We start from the raw sequence: 17,892 nt of genomic DNA, 5'->3' as shown, positions 1-17,892 counted from the left end.
GGTAATGATCTAACCCTTAAAGGATTGATAGATAGACTTACTACCTTTGAACTCTCTAATTTTTTATAATTTCAAATTTGAGAATGTTGAATCTTCTTTCAAAGCTATATTGTCACTAAAAGAATGAGTAGGAAAGAAAGGAAAAAGGTCAAATATGTTTCTAGTGATAGTGATACATCTGAAGAAGATGTCAAATAGCTTGGAGCATTTCTTGTTAGGAGATTTCACAGATGCAAAGGAAAATACAAAGGTAAGTTACCCATCATATGTTTCAATTGAAATAAAGTTGGTCATATTGTTGTTAAATGTCCAGAGAAGAAGAACACTATCTAAGCAGAGATAGATTAAGAGGTAAAGGAGATGCTAATCATAAAGATTACAAGGACAAAGGAAAGAAATCCTACTATGTTGCTGAAGAGGAATCTAATGGAGATTTTGATGATCATGAAGATGAAGTTGTCTATTTTGCAATGAAGGATGATTCTAATGAGGATGAGGCAACTGTATTGGTTCCTTATGTGAACAAAAGTTACAAATGGATAATTGATAGTGGTTGTTCCAACCACATGCTTGGAGATAAAAGTAAGTTTAATTTCCTTGTGAACTATAGTGAAAATAGTGTTAGGTTTGGTAATGATGCTTCATGTCTAGTCAAAGGAAAAGGATCAATTAAATTGATAGATAAGATCACTTGTGATAACACTTACTATGTAGAAGGATTGAATTAAAATCTATTGAGTGTATCATAATTGAATAGTGATGGCTATAATGTTGAATTTGGAAATAGAAAAGTTAAGATTTATGATGCTAGTGTAGAGCTAATTGGAAATGGTGATCAAAATAGAGGTAATCTGTTTTACTTAGATATGGATGATATTGTTTGTCTTGTTGTACAATTTGATGATGTATGGTTATAGTACAAAAGGCTATGCTGTAAAAAGTTTGATAATTTGGTTAGTATCAGTACAATGAGAAGAGTCAGAGGTTTGCCAAAATTGAAGAATCCAAATAATACAATTTGTAAACAATTTTTTTTAGGCAAGATGACAAAGTCAATTTTCAAGAGTAAGACTCAATCTTCAAAGGAAATTATTGAGTTAGTTCATACTGATTTATGTGGACCAATTGATGCGAAAAGCTACAACGGTGACAAGTACATTATCTTATTTGTTGATGATTATTCTAGAATGATGATAGTTATGTTCTTAAAGAAGAAATCTGATGCATTTCAAATGTTCAAATAGTAGTTGGTAAGAGTTGAGAAAGAAACTTGGAAGAACTTAAAATGTCTAAGATGTAATAGAGGTGGGGAATTTACATCAACTTGATTTGAGAAGTTCTATAATGCTAGAGGAATCAAGAGATAACCCCTCAACAAAATGATAATGTTGAAAGAAGAAATAGATATGTTATAGACTGTGCTAGAACTCCATGATGGAGAAAATTGTTGCTTTGAAATATTGGAGAGAAGTTATTAGTACAACTGTTTATACCCTCAAAAGATTACAAGTCAATAAAGGTACAAATTCCACACCTTATGAGCTATGGTATGGTTACTCACCCAATGAAAAATATTTTAAGGTATTTTCAAGAAAGTTCTATATTCTTAAGGATAATAGGAATGGAAAGCTTGATGCTAAAAGTGAGGAAGGTATATTCTTAGGTTATTCCACAAGAAGTAAAGCTTATAAGTGTTTAAATACTAACACTAACAAAATTATGGAAAGTGTAAATGTGAACTTTAATGAATATACAAAAGTTAATGAAGCTTAACCTATAAAAGAAGCCAAATATTACAAATAATGCATAAACTTGTATGAAGACATGAACCAAGAGGAAGTTGTCAATATAATTGTTAATCAACAAAAACAAGTTTTAGCAATTTCTAAGTCACACACAATGAATGTTGAGCTACCTTCAGGAGTTGAATTGTATTCAGATGCCAAGGAACATTCTAATAATGATATTATCACACACTAAATTGACATTGAAATATCTATTAGAGAGGCGGATAATGATTTAGAAGTTGAAAGATCTACTATTGTAGATAGAGTAGAACCAAGATTGGAAAAGTATGTAAGAAGACATCACCTTGCCAGACAAATCCTTGGAGATAAACAAGTCAAACCAATGATAAGAAATAATTTGAGGAGTGATACATTTTTTCTAAGCATGTATGAGCCTAAGTTATTGAAGGATGCATTGGAAAATGATGACTAGATTCAAGCCATGAAAGAAGAGATTGATCAAATTGAGAAGAACAAAACTTGGTCACTAGTACCTAGACTAGAGGACAAGAATGTTATCGGAACTAAGTGGGTGTATAGAAGTAAACTAGATGAGAATGGAAAATTCACAAGAAATAAGGCAAGATTAGTTTGCAAAGGCTATGCTCAAGAAGAAGGTATTGACTATGGGGAGACATTTGGCCCTATTGCTAGATCAAAAGGAGTAAAGACTCTACTTACTCACTCTACATACAAAGTTTTCAAAGTTTATCAAATGGATGTGAAGTTTGCATTTCTTAATGGAATATTAGAAGATGAAGTCTACATAAAGAAACCAAAAGGATTTTTTGATGTTAACAATAAGAACATGTTATACAGATTACACAAAGCTTTATATGGTTTAAAGCAAGCCCCAAGAGCATCGTATGAGAGACTTCATAATTATCTTATAAAGATTGGATTTGAGAATACTAATAACAACAACAATCTATACTTGAAGACTAAAGGAGGTAAAGTTATTTTATATCTAAATTCTTTGTTGATGATATCATATTTGGAGGATAAAATGTACTTTGCAAGACATTTTCTAATGAGATGAGGAGAGAATATGAGATGTCCATGTTTAGAGAAATTAAATTCTTTGTTGGTTTGAAATTATATCAAATGAAGTATGGGATTTGCATTATTTAGTCCAAGTATGTAAAGGAAATATTGAATTTTTTTGGGATGGAAGATTCAAAGCTAGTTAGCACACCTATGATAACATGACATAAACTGTCTAAGTCTGATGATTCTACTAAATTAAACCAAACTTTACATAGGTCTATGATTGAAAATTTGTCATATGTTGTTCATAGTAGACCTGACATTGCATTAACTATTGAGATTATTATAAGATTTATTGGAAATCATTAGGAGAATCATTTGATGGCTGTCAAAAGGATAATGAGATATCTGAAAGGAACAAAGAACTACATGGTCTATACTATAAGAAAAATGATAAAAAAAATTTGAGAGCCTACATAGATGTTGATTGGACTAAAAATTTTGATGACAGAAAAAGCACAAGCGGTGGAGCTTTTTTCTTAGGAAAGAGTCTAGTTTCATTGACTAGTAAGAAACAAAACTACATATCTCAATCTACTGGTCAAGATGAATATGTTGTAATTGTAGTAAATTTTACAAATAGTGTATGGATCAAATATTTAATAAAAGGAATGAAGGAGGAAATCACTAAACTAATGATACTTTATTGTGATAACACAAGTGTTATAAACATATCCAAGAACCCTATGATGCATACAAAACCAAAGCACATTGCAATCAAGTATCAATAATTTAGAGAGCTAGCTCAAGACAAAGAATTCAAGATGGAATATATGTGAATACTAAAGAACAAATTATAGATACATTTACAAAAAGAAAATTCGTAAGGATGCTCATAAGTATCTAAGAGGTAAATTGGGGGTGATACCTCTATCCAAAGCTAATTAAGAAGCTAGAGTTGTACCCTACATCCATTGAGTTAAATGTCATACTTTACACATTGATTTAGTGGATTTTTCTTTAGGATCTTCCTGAAGTAATCAACAACTTGCATAAGATGATTAGTCACAAGTTAGGTGATAGAGGGAGACCCTAAATTGGTAACATCTACATGTTGAGGTGACAATTATTTGCCATTATTGTCAAAGAGGGAGATAGACACCAACAAGTAAAGACAAGTAAAGAAAGAGGGAGATATATGAAATACCAATACAAATATATGGAGATAGAGAACATATCAGAAACAACTCAAAGGGAGATCTACAGGATCTATAGTTGGAAGGAGAAATGCTACAACAGAGAGAGGAACTCTGTAAGATGAAATATAGAGGGAGATATGAAGATTAAGTTTACTAACAAAGAGGGAGTCATAAGAAAGAGTGAATTAAATTGATTATTAATCATAATATAATTTTGTAGCCTATACAGAAGATGAATGCTATTGAAAGAGGGAGAGATTTTAAGACAAGGTATTATTTTCTTTTTGGTATTATTGTTGGTATTGGTTTGCCATTGATTCCAAAGAGGGAGATTGTTGAGAAAAGATTGTTACAAGTATGAGAATGTGTTATAATCATTGTTTTGTTATTGAAGTCAAACCTACTACCTACTAGAGAGACAACTACTTAGATGATTTGAGTACTATCATTTATTTGATTGATGAAGAGGATTTATCAAATAGTCCATAACAAGAGCACCTAGATGAAAGGTTGAGTTATATGATATATAAAAAGGAGTACTAATATTAATTGAGACAATGATAACATAGTGTAATTTTATCTACTTAAGGCTGCAAAGGATGGATACACTAACTAAGTCTAGAATAACAAGGAAGAAGAATTATCTTTGTCAAGCTTGACCAAATAAATAGTAGGTGATGAGCAATCTTAGTACATGTCAAGCATAAAATTAGTTACTACCAAGAAAAGAGAAAATATAGTGTATGTCGAGTAATCTCTAGAAAGTCTTGAGTGATAGTATAATATTGTATGTGCCAAGTGAACTCTTAGTGGATGTTGAGTAACACAGTGTGTTCTAAGCATTAGAGGTTAGTTATTGCCGAGTGACAGAAATAAGAGGAAGATCAAAGATTCACCAAATTTGAGCCAATAAAGTATAATTCTTTAATAGTGTGAACCACATAGAAGATAAGATTGATGAGTTGGTGGCATAGAATTCAAGATAAATCATTTTGAGATGAATCTGAGAATGATTGTGAAGGAAGTTTCTAGAGGAAGCAAAATAGAAAGATGGTTAGATTCAATGAATCCTACCTAATCCTAGAATGGAAGATTGTGATTGACCAAAAAAAGATCATAATTTCCTTTAAGAGGGAATGCTAGGTTAGAAGCAATAGTTGGCATGTGCAAGAACCTAATGAAGAAAATGAGTCTAGGATGTTGCTTCATATGGTGGCCAAATAGGGGAGTCTAAAAATTAGCATACAAAGCAATAATGCTTAAGAGGACAAATGCTTTAAGGGTGAACAAGCTATCAAAAGTGAAGTGTGAAAATCCAAGAAGAATGGAGGACTAAAACAGAGATCTATAATGTGCAATTGAGTTGTGATTTTCTATTAGATCAAAGCCTTACTATTACTTTCTAAGAATTGTATCATTCTAGGATAAATCCTTTGGATTAAAGGTGACCTATAGTCATTTGTAAATTATTTAACTAGGTGACACTCTAATAGAATGTCCTAAAGTCCTCTAACAAGGCTCACCCCTAATAGGATGATAAATCCTTTAACCATGTCATATTTGACAGTGTGTATTGTAACCTTTAACAAGGTTGGCCTTTCATAGGTCATCACTTCAGAAGAGTGAGAATTAGTAGCATGTTACTGGTTTTTTTTTCCAAATTGGGTTTTCATGTAAAAGCCTTGTGTCAAATTGTGTGAATGTTTTAACATTGTTTTATGTTTACATTTTTGGAAATTTATTTTGACCTAGGATCATAACCAAAAAAATTTAAGTATTATGGATGCATGTAACATGCATGATAAGCAGATATATGTATAAGTTTGTTAAAGTGCTGAAAACTTTTATTAGGACAACAGGACCTTTGACAACTGATTCACCCACCTCTCAATTATTATAAAAGAATTCTAATAGCACACTTGATGATGATTTGACCCTTGAAGAATAATAGGTAGACATAATTCCTTTGAACTCTCTAATTTTGATAACTTCAAATCTAAGAATGTTGAATTTTCTTTTGAAGATAAGTTGTCACTAAAAGAACCAATAGAAAAGAAAAAGAAAAAGGTCAAATATGTTTCTAGTGATAGTGATATCGATGAAGATGATCTTGACCAACTTGAAGCATTTTTTTCTAAGAGATTTCATATAAGAAAAGGAAAATAAAAAGGTAAGTTACCCATCATATGTTTTAATTGCAATGAAGTTGTTCATATTGTTGCTAAATGTCTAGATAGAAAGAACAATAGAAGTGGAGACAGATTCAGAATAAAAAGAGATCAAAATAGTAGAGACTACAAAGACAAAGGAAAGAAATCCTGCTACATTATTGAAAAGGAATCTACTCAAGATTCTGATGATCGTGAAGATGAAGTTGTATATGTTTCAATGAAGGATGATTTTGATGAGGAGGAGGCAACTACATTGGTGTCTTATGCGAACAAAAGTGAGAAATGGATAATTGATAGTGGATGTTCCAACCACATGACTAGAGACAAAAGTAAGTTCAATTCCCTTATGTATTGTGATGAAAATAGTGTTAGGTTTGGTAATGATGCACCATGTCTAGTCAAAAGAAAAGAATCAATTAAATTGATAGATAAGCTCACTTGTGATAATGCTTACTATTTAGAAGGATTGAATTACAATCTATTGAGTGTGTTACAAGTTAATACTTGTTATATATTAAGGTAAAATATTTTAAGGTATTTGGAAGCAATTGTTATATTCTTAAGGATAATAGGAATGGAACGTTTGATGATAAAAGTGAGGAGGGTATATTCTTAGGCTATTCCACAATAAGTAAAGTTTATAAGTGTTTAAATACTAACACTATTTTTTTTTTGGAAAGTGCAAATGTGAAGTTTGATGAATATACAAAAGTACATGAAGCTGAACCTATGAAGGAATGTGAGGATTAAAAATTATTTGTGCACTTCTATGAAGAAATGAACCAAGAGAAAGTTGTAAACACAATTGTTAATCAACAATAAAAGGTTTTAGTGACTAGAGAGTCACACATGATGAATGTTAAGCTACCTTCAAGAGCCGAGTTACATTCATATGTTTAGGCATATTCTAATAATGAGATAAGTTCACTAGAAATTAATGCTAAAATATATATTAGAGAAGCACACAATGATTCATAAGTTGAAAGATCTACTGTTGAAAATAGAGTAGAACCAAGATTAGAAAAGTATGTAAGAAGACATCAACATGTTGGACGAATCATTGGAGATAAAGAAGCTAGACCAATGACAAGGAATAAGTTGACAAGGGATACATTTTTGTTGACCATTTATGAGCCTATGCCAGTGAAGGATGCATTAGAGAATGATGACTAGAGTCAAGCCATGAAAGGAGAGATTGATCAAATTGAGAAAAACAAAACTTGGTCACATGTACCTAGGCCAAAGGACAAGAATGTTATTGGAACCAACTAAGTGTATAGAAATAATCTAGATGAGAATGGTGAAGTCATGACAAATAAGGCAAGATTATTTTGCAAAGGATATGCTAAAGAAGAAAGTATTGACTATGGGGAGATATTTTTGTTTGTTGCTAGATTGGAAGGAGTAAGAACTCTACTTTCTTACACTTCATACAAAGGTTTCAAAGTTAAGTAGATGGATGAGAAGTTTGAATTTCTCAATGGAATGTTAGAAGAAGAAGTCTACATAGAGCAGCCAAAATAATTTGTTGATTTTAACAATAAGAACATGGTATGTAGATTACACAAAGCTTTATATGGTTTAAAGAAAGTTCCCAAAGCATGTATGTATGTTCACTATATGTTCACTTTCTCCCTCTATTTACTATCTCTTCTTTTGATGTGTTTCATTTTTCCATGTATCCATTATCTCGCATGTTATCTCCAGTGTATTACCATTATCTCTCTTTGACAAGAATTCCAAAGACTTATCATCTCAATATGTAGATGTTATTAATTTGGGTTCTCCCTCTATCACCTAACTTGTGACTAATGATCTTATGCAGCTCCTTGATTACTTTAGAAAAATCTTAAAGAAAAATCCACTACATTAATCTATGAAGTATGACATTTAACTCAATTGATGTTTCACATACCTCTAGCTTCTTAATCAACTTTGGATAGAGGTATCACCCCTAGTTTACCTCTTATATACTCATGAGCATTCTAAAGTAAAGCTTTTGTGAATATATAATTTGCAATTTTTTCTTTAGTATTCACATATTACATCTTCACTTCTTTGTCTTAAGCTAGTTCTCTCAAGTAATGATACTTGATTGCAATATGCTCCGTCTTTGTATGCATCACATGGTTTTTAGATATGTTTATAGAACTTGTATTTTCACAATAGATTATCACTAGTTCAGTAATTTCCTTCTTCATTCCTTTGAGTAACTATTTGATCCATACAATGTTTGTACAATTTACCATAGTAACAACATATTTAGCTTCAACAGTAGATTGTGATATGAAGTTTTGTTTCTTACTTGTCCATGAAACTAGTCTCTTTCCTAAGAAAAATGCTCCACCAATTGTGCTCTTTCTGTCATCAATATTTCTAGCCTAGTTAGCATTTGTATAGGCTCTCAATTCAAACATACCATTTTTCTTATAGTATAAACCATAGTCCTCTATTTGTTTTAGATATTTCATTATCCTCTTGATAGCCATCAAATGATTCTCCTTAGGATTTGCAACAAATCTTGCAACAATCCCAACAACTAATACAATGTCAAGTCTACTATGAACAACATATTGCAATTTCCCAATCATAGATCTATATAAAGTTTGGTTTACTTTAGCAGAATCATCTGACTTAGACAATTTATGTCTAGTAATCATAGGTGTGCTAACTAGCTTTGAATCTTCCATCCCAAAAGTTTTCAATATTTCCTTCACATACTTGGACTGAGTAATGTAAATACCATACTTCATTTGATATACTTGCAAACTAACAAGAAATTTAATTTCTAAAATATAGACATGTCAAATTCTCTCCTCATTTCATCAACAAATGTTTTGCAAAGTACATTTTTTCATCCAAATATGATATCATCAACACAAATTTCAGCTAGTAAAATAATGTTACCTCCTTTAGTCTTCAAGTATAGATTATCGTTGTCATCATTCTCCTCAAAACCAATCTTCACAAAATAATTATGAAGTCTCTCATAGCATGCAAGAAGAAGAAAATCAGAGAGATAAAGGAAATAATAGAAGTGATTGATTGGCACTATGGGGGAGATATGAAAAGAAATTAGAAAGAGGGAGACATAAGAAAAGAATTGACAAAGTTGCATTACCCTATATAGACGAAGGAGACATACTAATAGAGGGAGAGATCTCAACACAAGGTATATTATTTTCATTTCCTTATTGTTTTTGGTTTGCCATGTATTGGTTTTCTATCAATGCCAAAGAGAGAGATTGTTGAAAACAAATTTTTTTTGACATATAGAATCTAGAAACAATCATTATACTGTCAATGATGTCAAACCAATTACTTTTTGGTGAGATAATTTCTTATTAGGTCTAAATACTATTATTTGTCTCATTGATGAAGATGATTTTATCAAATAGGATAACAAAAGCACCTAGAGAAAGGTTGAGTTATCTAGTGCATAAAAGAAGTACTAAGACAAAGTAAGACATGGATAATATGGTGTATTTTTTATATACTTGAAGCTGAAGTCAATGGATACACTAACCAAGTCTAGAAGAACAAGGAAGAAGAATTATGTTTGGTAAGCTTGATCGAGTGAACAATTTGTGCCAAGAAATGTTAATGCAAGCCTAGCAGAAAATCAATTACTTCTAAGAAAAGTGGAAATATGGTGTATGCCAAGTGAATTGTAGTATGTGCCAATTAATTTCCAAACAATGTTGAGTGACAGTAAAATATTGTATATGTCAAGTGAAATTTTAGTGGATACTAAGTAAAGTAGTGTGTGCTAACCATTAGAGGTTAGTTATTTTTGAGTGATAACAATAAGAGGAAGATTGAAGATTCACTGAATCCAAGCTAACAAAGTTGTATTCTTGGATTGTGTTTACCATGTGGAAGATAAGCTTGATGAGTGATTGCATAGAATTCAAGATATACTACTTTGAGGTGAATCTGAGCAAGATTGTAAGGAAGTTTCTAGAGGGAGAAAAATAGAAAGATGGTTAGATTTTATGAATCCAACCTAATCCTAGCATGGATGATTGTGATTAAGGGGAAAAAGATCTAAATTCTCTTTATAAAGGAATGCTATGCCAGAAACAACATTTGGCATGTGCAAGAACCCAAGGAAGATACATGTTGCTTTAAATAGTGGCCTAATAGAAGAGTCTACAAATTGGCATGCAAAGCAAGAAGGCTTAAGAGGATGAATGCTTAAAGGGTGAAAAAGCTATCAGAGCTGAAGTGAAGTGTGAAAAGCCAAGCAGAATGGAGGATTGAAATAAAGATCTATAATCTGCAAGTGTGTTATGATTCGTTATCAAATCAAAGCCTTATTGTTACTTTCTAACAATTGTATTAGTCTAGGGAAATTCCTTTGGATTAAGGTTGACCTAATAGTCATTTGTAAATATTTTAACCAGGTGACATTCTAATGTAGTGGTCTAAAGTCCTCTAACAAGGTTCACTCCGAATAGGGTGATAAAATCGTTTAACCAGGTCACATTTAACAATGTGCATTGTAACCTTTAATAGGGTTGGCCTTTCACAAAGCATCACTTTAGAAGAGTGAGAATTAATAGCATATTACTAGTGGTTTTCCCAAATTGGATTTCCACATAAAATTCTTGGGTCAAATTGTGTGAATGTCCTTATGTTGTTTCATGTTTACATTTCTGTAAAGTTGTTTTGACCTAGGACAGTAACCTACAAAGTTTAAATATTATGGATGCATGTAAGATACAATGTAAGAAGATATATGTATAAGTTTGTTAAAAGTGTTGAAAAATTTTATTAGGACATCTAGACCTTGATAACTTATTCACCCCCCTCTTAGTTATTCTAAAGAATTTCAATAATTACATTAGATTCTATATTGGAAGAAACTAAATTCGAATTCCAATATTTTTCTAAATTTATTTTTCATTGATCTTGCTCTTGTAGCATCTTCCAAGCAAAAATATTTTGAACAACATAAATCTAGATATAATGCTAGCACTAGTAAATCAAAAATAAGGAAAATAGAGAGCCAATCAAAATCTTATAACACTTCAAAAGCTCAAAAAGAATCTGAAAGTGAAATCTTAGAAATGGAAGAAAACAAAATTAAAAAATTATACATAAAAGATAGTAAAGATGAAAGAAAAAGGGATTCTAGATGACAATTAGATATCATGAGTGAAGATGACCATGTTGGTGTTAAGATCTAATATTTTTTTAAAAAAAAAAAAATTAGTTATTGATTTACTAATTTGTTTTTTTTTTCCAATTTTTTATAGTTTGATTGTATATTTTATACATTCTATGACTTATTGTTAGTATCATTATTCAATAATTAAATATAAAATATAATGTGAATTCTTACATAACTCAATAATAGTAGTTTTTAAAAATCATAAAAAATGATTTAGTTATTGATTTTTTTTATATACCACTTTTTAAAATTAAAATCAAAAAAATTCTTAAAAGTTTTGAAACTTAGTTATACAAATATTTCATATTATAATTATGATATATCATTGGAATTATAGGATGATAGATCATATAATGTAATAAAAAATTTAGTGGAAAATTTGTTAGTTAGAATAACATACTAAAACTTATAAAAACTTAAATACTTTCACTGTGGAAGCTTAACTTCATAAGAAAATATAATTTTGATATATTTATCTTTCTATAGTGTGATGTTCAAACAACTTAGCAGTTTGAAGAGAGGATATGAGCTCGAATGACTCTACTAGGGTTCTAGTAGCAAGAAGGATGATGTGACTAAGGATGATCATGTTGACCCAGATGTTTTTTTTGTGGTTTGGTGTGTTGGTTTCTTTTTACAATTTAGATGTGTAGGCTTGTACGTTGTCTCTCTATTTCTTTTTCTACAAAGAAGAGGAACCCTATTATGACTATTGATTTGGGGATTTTCTTCCCCTCTTTCTTTGTGGGAACTCTTTTGCAGGTTTTTTTTGCAATCTAAAGTTTTTTGGGTGGTTTTCTCCTTTACTGCCTCCTTTGGGTTGTGGTTTCTTTCTTCTCTATGTCTTTAGCCAATGAGGATTCTTGGGGTTAGATCTAGTAGTGGGTGTTTCTCCTTCCTCTTTTTATCTTTAGCTCTCTTTCTAGTCATGGTGTGTGCAGTTTACTCTAGTCTTTCTCCCCCTTTTGATTTGGGATTTTCTATTCATTCTCAATGGGAGTTGAGAGACTAGGTTTCCTCTTTTTCATCTTTCATGCTTCTTGTTGAGGTAGAATCCCTATTGAGGTGGAGGATCAACTTTTTGAGGAAGCTTGTAGCTCCAATGCGAATTTTTTTTTGCAAGTGGTCATCTTCTTCTTCTAGCCATGTGTTGAGAGCTTGGACTAGGGATCTCTCCTTCTGGGATATTTAGTTTTAGGTCTATTTACTAGCTTACTCTATTTGTGTGGGTTTTGGTAAGTTGGTGTTCCATCATTCTTGTTGGGGATAGTTTGAGAGCTTGTTCCTCTCAATGGTGGTGTTGGTGTTGTATTGGTTTCTTTGTCTTCTCCCAATACTTTGGCTTTTCATTCCTAGTGAATCTAGTCCTTCATTTCTAACATGTTTATGGCTTCTTTATTCCTTCTTCACCTTGGCTTTGGTGAGATATTTTTGTGCTATGCCTTTCTTAGCTAGGGTTTATGGAACTCTATGGTGGTTTTTTAAATTTTTGTTTTCTAGTCATCTTAATACTATGGTTTCTTCCCCTACTAGGTGTGAGGGTGTTAATCATACTATTTCTCTACCTTTTCTAGTGTTTCTACACTCCCACACATTGTATGGTTGGCTCTATGAATTTTGGGTTTCTTGTTTGAGAATTTTGGTCACCTTCTCTCCCCAATATTTTATTTTGTCATTTGCATCTTCTTCCAATGCCCCTATTTCATGTTTCTTGGTGTTTTTGGTTTTTGTGCTTTTGCATTTTTGGGTCCTTTTGGCTATGGATCCATTCAAAATCCTTTTGAATTCACTTCTCATGAATTTCCTCCAACTGTCATTTTGACTTGATGTTACTTTATAATCTTGTTGGTTCTTATTTGTATGGGTTAGGACACTATCCTAGTTTATCTAATCAGAACATATCAATTGTTCAAATAGATGTGAGATGAAATAAAATATTTTGCCAAGAAAAATGAAGGATTTTGGTTAACTTCCTATCACCTTTATACTTCTATTAAGTATGTATATTAATTATTTTATAGAAAAATCCTTTAAATGAACAAATTATAAAACTAGTAATAAGAAGAATATTTTAACAAAATAAAATATTACTCAATACTCTATCATAATATTTAATTATAAATATATTAAACAAAAACTACATAGCTTCAACACATAACGATATTTAATAAGATGGTAGTCAAACAACTTGAAAAGAAGAGAAATCTAGCCTTTTATTTTTTCATTTTTATAATTATTATTATCTTGTAAAGTTATTTTTACTTTATGTTATTTGTACTATTGTATCAAATTTTATATGTTTAGTCTTAATTAGTAAATAAATAATATTTTTTTGGACCAATCTCTCCTAAGTATTTTTCTCTTATCTCATTTTTTTTATGTTCTACAAATCAAAGATCAAATCATTCTTAACAAAAAATAAATAATAATTGATTAATGTTCAGTTCATCATTTGTTTGGGTAAAATGGTAATTGATTAATGTTCAGTTAGTGGAGATGAAGACTACTAAAAAAAAAAAAAAAATTACAAAAATGATGTTTAAACAATGGTAAATTGAGAATTGAAATAGAAATATACTTAGCTATCTAACTGAACATCTCCTTCAATCTTTTATATATATATAAGATTCAATTAGTTTTAACCAATCATATCATCAATAATTAAATTTTGGCCACTGTCTATGGAGAGACCAAAATGCACTTTTACTAATTAATTTAAAAATTAAGTATAATAGTTTTATAAATTTTAATTTATAAAAAAAGACAAACAAATTGAATTTTAACCCCTCCATAACCAAAACTCAATTTGACATATAGCTAATGCCACTTAGAAGTAAATCCTCTATTACAAAACCCATCTATAATTCAATACAATGCTGAAATATAAGAAAACAATAAATTTCATGAATGGAAATAGCATCTTTTACAAACATATAAATCTCAACTCACTATTTTATTGTCGATAGAGGGCAACTTCTATTTTGGAATATCCTTTCGTACTCTTCCACATAATTAGTAGAGTTTTAGATAGTTTGTGCAATGAGGTTTGGAAACAGAACTGGAATTATAAAAGCCTTTTCAAAGTGAGAGCATAGACCATTAATACACCAAAACACCAACTCTTCTTTTCTTGGTGCTTCTTCCAAAGAGTTAAATATCAATTTAGAGTACAAAGTTATTTCTTCTGACAAAGACTCTTCTCATTTTTTAGAAATACTAATGGTGGGGTTCATGTTAAGAAATTTCAATTGTTAAGTCTTATATATATGGAAGTTCAACTGGAACTGTTAAGTCTTTCTATTGTTAAAGTAAATTAATTTCTTTTGCATTAGTATGGTTAGCAAAGATGTTTCCAGAAACAAGCATTTAACATGTCATCCAAATAAGAAGTTTTAACATAATGTTTAGAGCCATGATTGAAAGATTGTGATCAATGTGGAATCTTGCTTTGAAAAATGCTGGTTCATTAGAAGTGTGAAGAAAGAAGATTAGTGAATACCAATTTGCACTGTAGACTAAGACAAAATTAAATGAATCAAGAGAAGTGTTGAAGGTATGTTTGATTTCACCTAAACATTTTTTGATGAATAGATATGTGTTTTGGTGCAGTTGGAGAATAATTTGATTTATGAAATATTGGAGGAATAAGTTGTTGTTTGGGGTAGAATTTTACTATCTATTAGGCTTCTATATTTTGCTAAGATTTTGAACACACTTTGTGTGTTGCATTCTTTTTTTATTTTACTAATCCTTTGAGCTACTATATGTGGTTGAGACTACTTTCTTTGAAGATACCAATTGTGTGTGTTTAATGGTTGTTTGATGATATAGTAATCAAGTACATTTGAAAGATATTATTATAAAGAGCACTTTGAAAGATTTGTGTGGGAAGTTGAAAGTGGTAATTTTGGAAGTCTTTGTTTTGATAGGTTCTTAAGAAGGTCAATATCGAGGTGTGGTCTTTGCTAGATGCTTGATGCTTATGTGATTGTGTGCATGTGTGTTGGCAATTGATTGGAAATTTAACTATGGCTGGTGAGATGTCTAATCTTGTGGTTAGTGAAAAATTGGATGGTTCAAATTATGCCAATTGGAAATGTGAGATGGAATTAATTTTACAAATAAAAGATTTATGGGAAGTAGTCATAGAAGAACCTAAGGATCAAGATGAACTTAAGAAATAGAATAAAAAGGATATGAATGCATGTGCTACACTTTTGTGGCAAATTAGTCAAGGGATTAGGCCTCATGTTCTAGATTTAACAACAACAAAGACAATATGGGAAACTTTACAAACAATATATGAAAGAACAAGTAAGTTAAAAGTAATGGATATTAAGAGGCAATTAACTCATTTGAAAATTAAAGTAGGAGATAGCATGAATGATCATATTGCTGAATTGAAAAACTTAAGAAAGTAGCTTGCAATGATGAAGGTTGATTATGAAGATGATGAAATCATAGAATTTTTAATTGAAAGTCTTCCAAAGGAGTATAATAATTTCATTCCTACTTTAGAATTAACTGACAAATTTGAAAATATAAAACTAGAAGAAGTCTATGGTGCTTTGTTAAATGAAGAAGAAAGGCTTCACAAGTTTACAGGTGAGTCTAGCAAGAGTCAAGCATTTGTAGCTAGAGGGAAATATGAGAATAATAATCAAGAAAGAACATATCAAAATCAAAGACCTAATCAAGGGAATCAATATAGAAATAATCAAAGACAATGGTCTCAACAAAGAGATAATCAAAATAGGTAGAATTATCAAAGGCCACAAAATAAAGGGAGAAATTACAATAATAATCTCAAAGGAGAAAATACTATCAAATGTTTCAAGTATGGCAAAAGGATGAGGGTTTTATCTTTCTCAAACTAAGTATGCCCTAGACTTATTGAAGAGGTTTCGAATGATAGATTGTAAAAGCATGTCTACTCCAATTGCTCCAAGATTAAAGTTAAGCAAGGACATGGAAGGTGAAGATGTTTATCCTACCTTATACAGGCAATTGGTTGGTAATATTGACACACACTTATCCTGATATTTCTTTTGCAGTTAAATTTTTGAGTTCACCTAAAGTCCCACATTGGACAGCAACTAAAAGAATACTAAGATATGTGAAAGGGACTTTAACAATGGGCATCTATTATTCATCTCATGGAGATATTTCCCTTATTGGCTATTCAAATTCTGATTGGGTAGGATGTGCATATGATCATAAGTCCACTATAGGTTATGTTGTTTATCTTGGTGCATGTCCCATTTTTTGGTGTAGTAAAAAGCAGTCTACCATTGCTCTATCCACTACAAAGGCTAAATATACTATGGCAAATGAAGTAGCAATAGAAATCACTTGGCTACGAGCTATCCTATCAGTCCTCAAGCAATGCCATGTAGGGCCTTCTCTACTTCATTGTGACAATCAAAGTGCCATCTCATTGTCTAAGAATCTAGTTTTTGATGTTTTTACCAAACATATCAAGGTCTATCATCATTATATTAGGCATCTCATCCAACAACAGGTGATTCAACTTTAATATTGCAAGACAAAGGACCAGATTGTTGATTTATTCACCAAGGGCTTAAGTGAAGCCATGTTTGTATCTCTTCGACATCTTTTGGGCTTAAGAGTAGTGACATAATTGTCTCATGGTTGTCATTCAAGGGGAATTCTTTTGAATTCCAACCATTGTATTTTGGAAATAACTAATTGTAAATGGGTACCTAACAAGGCTTTAGGCTAGGACCCATCATATGTAGATTATGGAGGAATATTTAGATAGCAGATATTTAGTATAGATATTGCAATTAATTTAGGGGGGATGTTAAAGTAAATTAATTACTTTTCCATTAGTATGGTCGACAGAGATGTTTTAAGAAACAAGCATTTAACATGCCATCCAAATAAGAAGTTTCAAGATAATATCCATAACTATTCATAGCCACCTACAATCATATTTTTTTTACTACTCTCATTAATAATACACCAAACAATAGTCTAGATATGACTGTACATTTATTACAATTGATGTTATAAATAGAATGCATGAGCCTGGTGTTTTCAGTGCTCAAGTTTGGAGTCTCCTCCACCACCTCTCATTTGTATTGTAAAAGTCAAAATTATAATCCTTGGAGAAATGCTTAAGCACTTTAAAATCACAAACTCTTTAGTACACGCAATAGTAGAGAGGATTGTCACTTTATTGGTGCAAAGTGTCCACTAATATAGACAACAATACATTTAGTGGCAACAAAATGACCACCATCGATTAAATTGGGCCCCACCCATTCTATAACAAGCTCCAACTGTCATATTCTAGAATATAAATCTTCAACTCACTGGCTACAAGTAGTTTTGGAATTTGATCAATTTATTGCCTTTCATTTACATAGTGTAATTTTAATTTATTTAGATTAATATTTTTTAAATTGATTCATAATTTTCTATATAAAAAATTAAATTATTATTTTTAATTAGATCTAATGATCCTATTTTATCACATTAATAAATCACTAATTATATATTATCTTTGTAAGAATAATATTCATATATTTAATTTACTACAAATTAAA

This window comes from Cupressus sempervirens, chromosome 9 (genome assembly GCF_028749045.1).
Source record: "Cupressus sempervirens isolate cs-2001-9-10 chromosome 9, ASM2874904v1, whole genome shotgun sequence".
Classification (NCBI taxonomy): Eukaryota; Viridiplantae; Streptophyta; class Pinopsida; order Cupressales; family Cupressaceae; genus Cupressus; species Cupressus sempervirens.
This window is presented reverse-complemented; position numbering follows the sequence as displayed.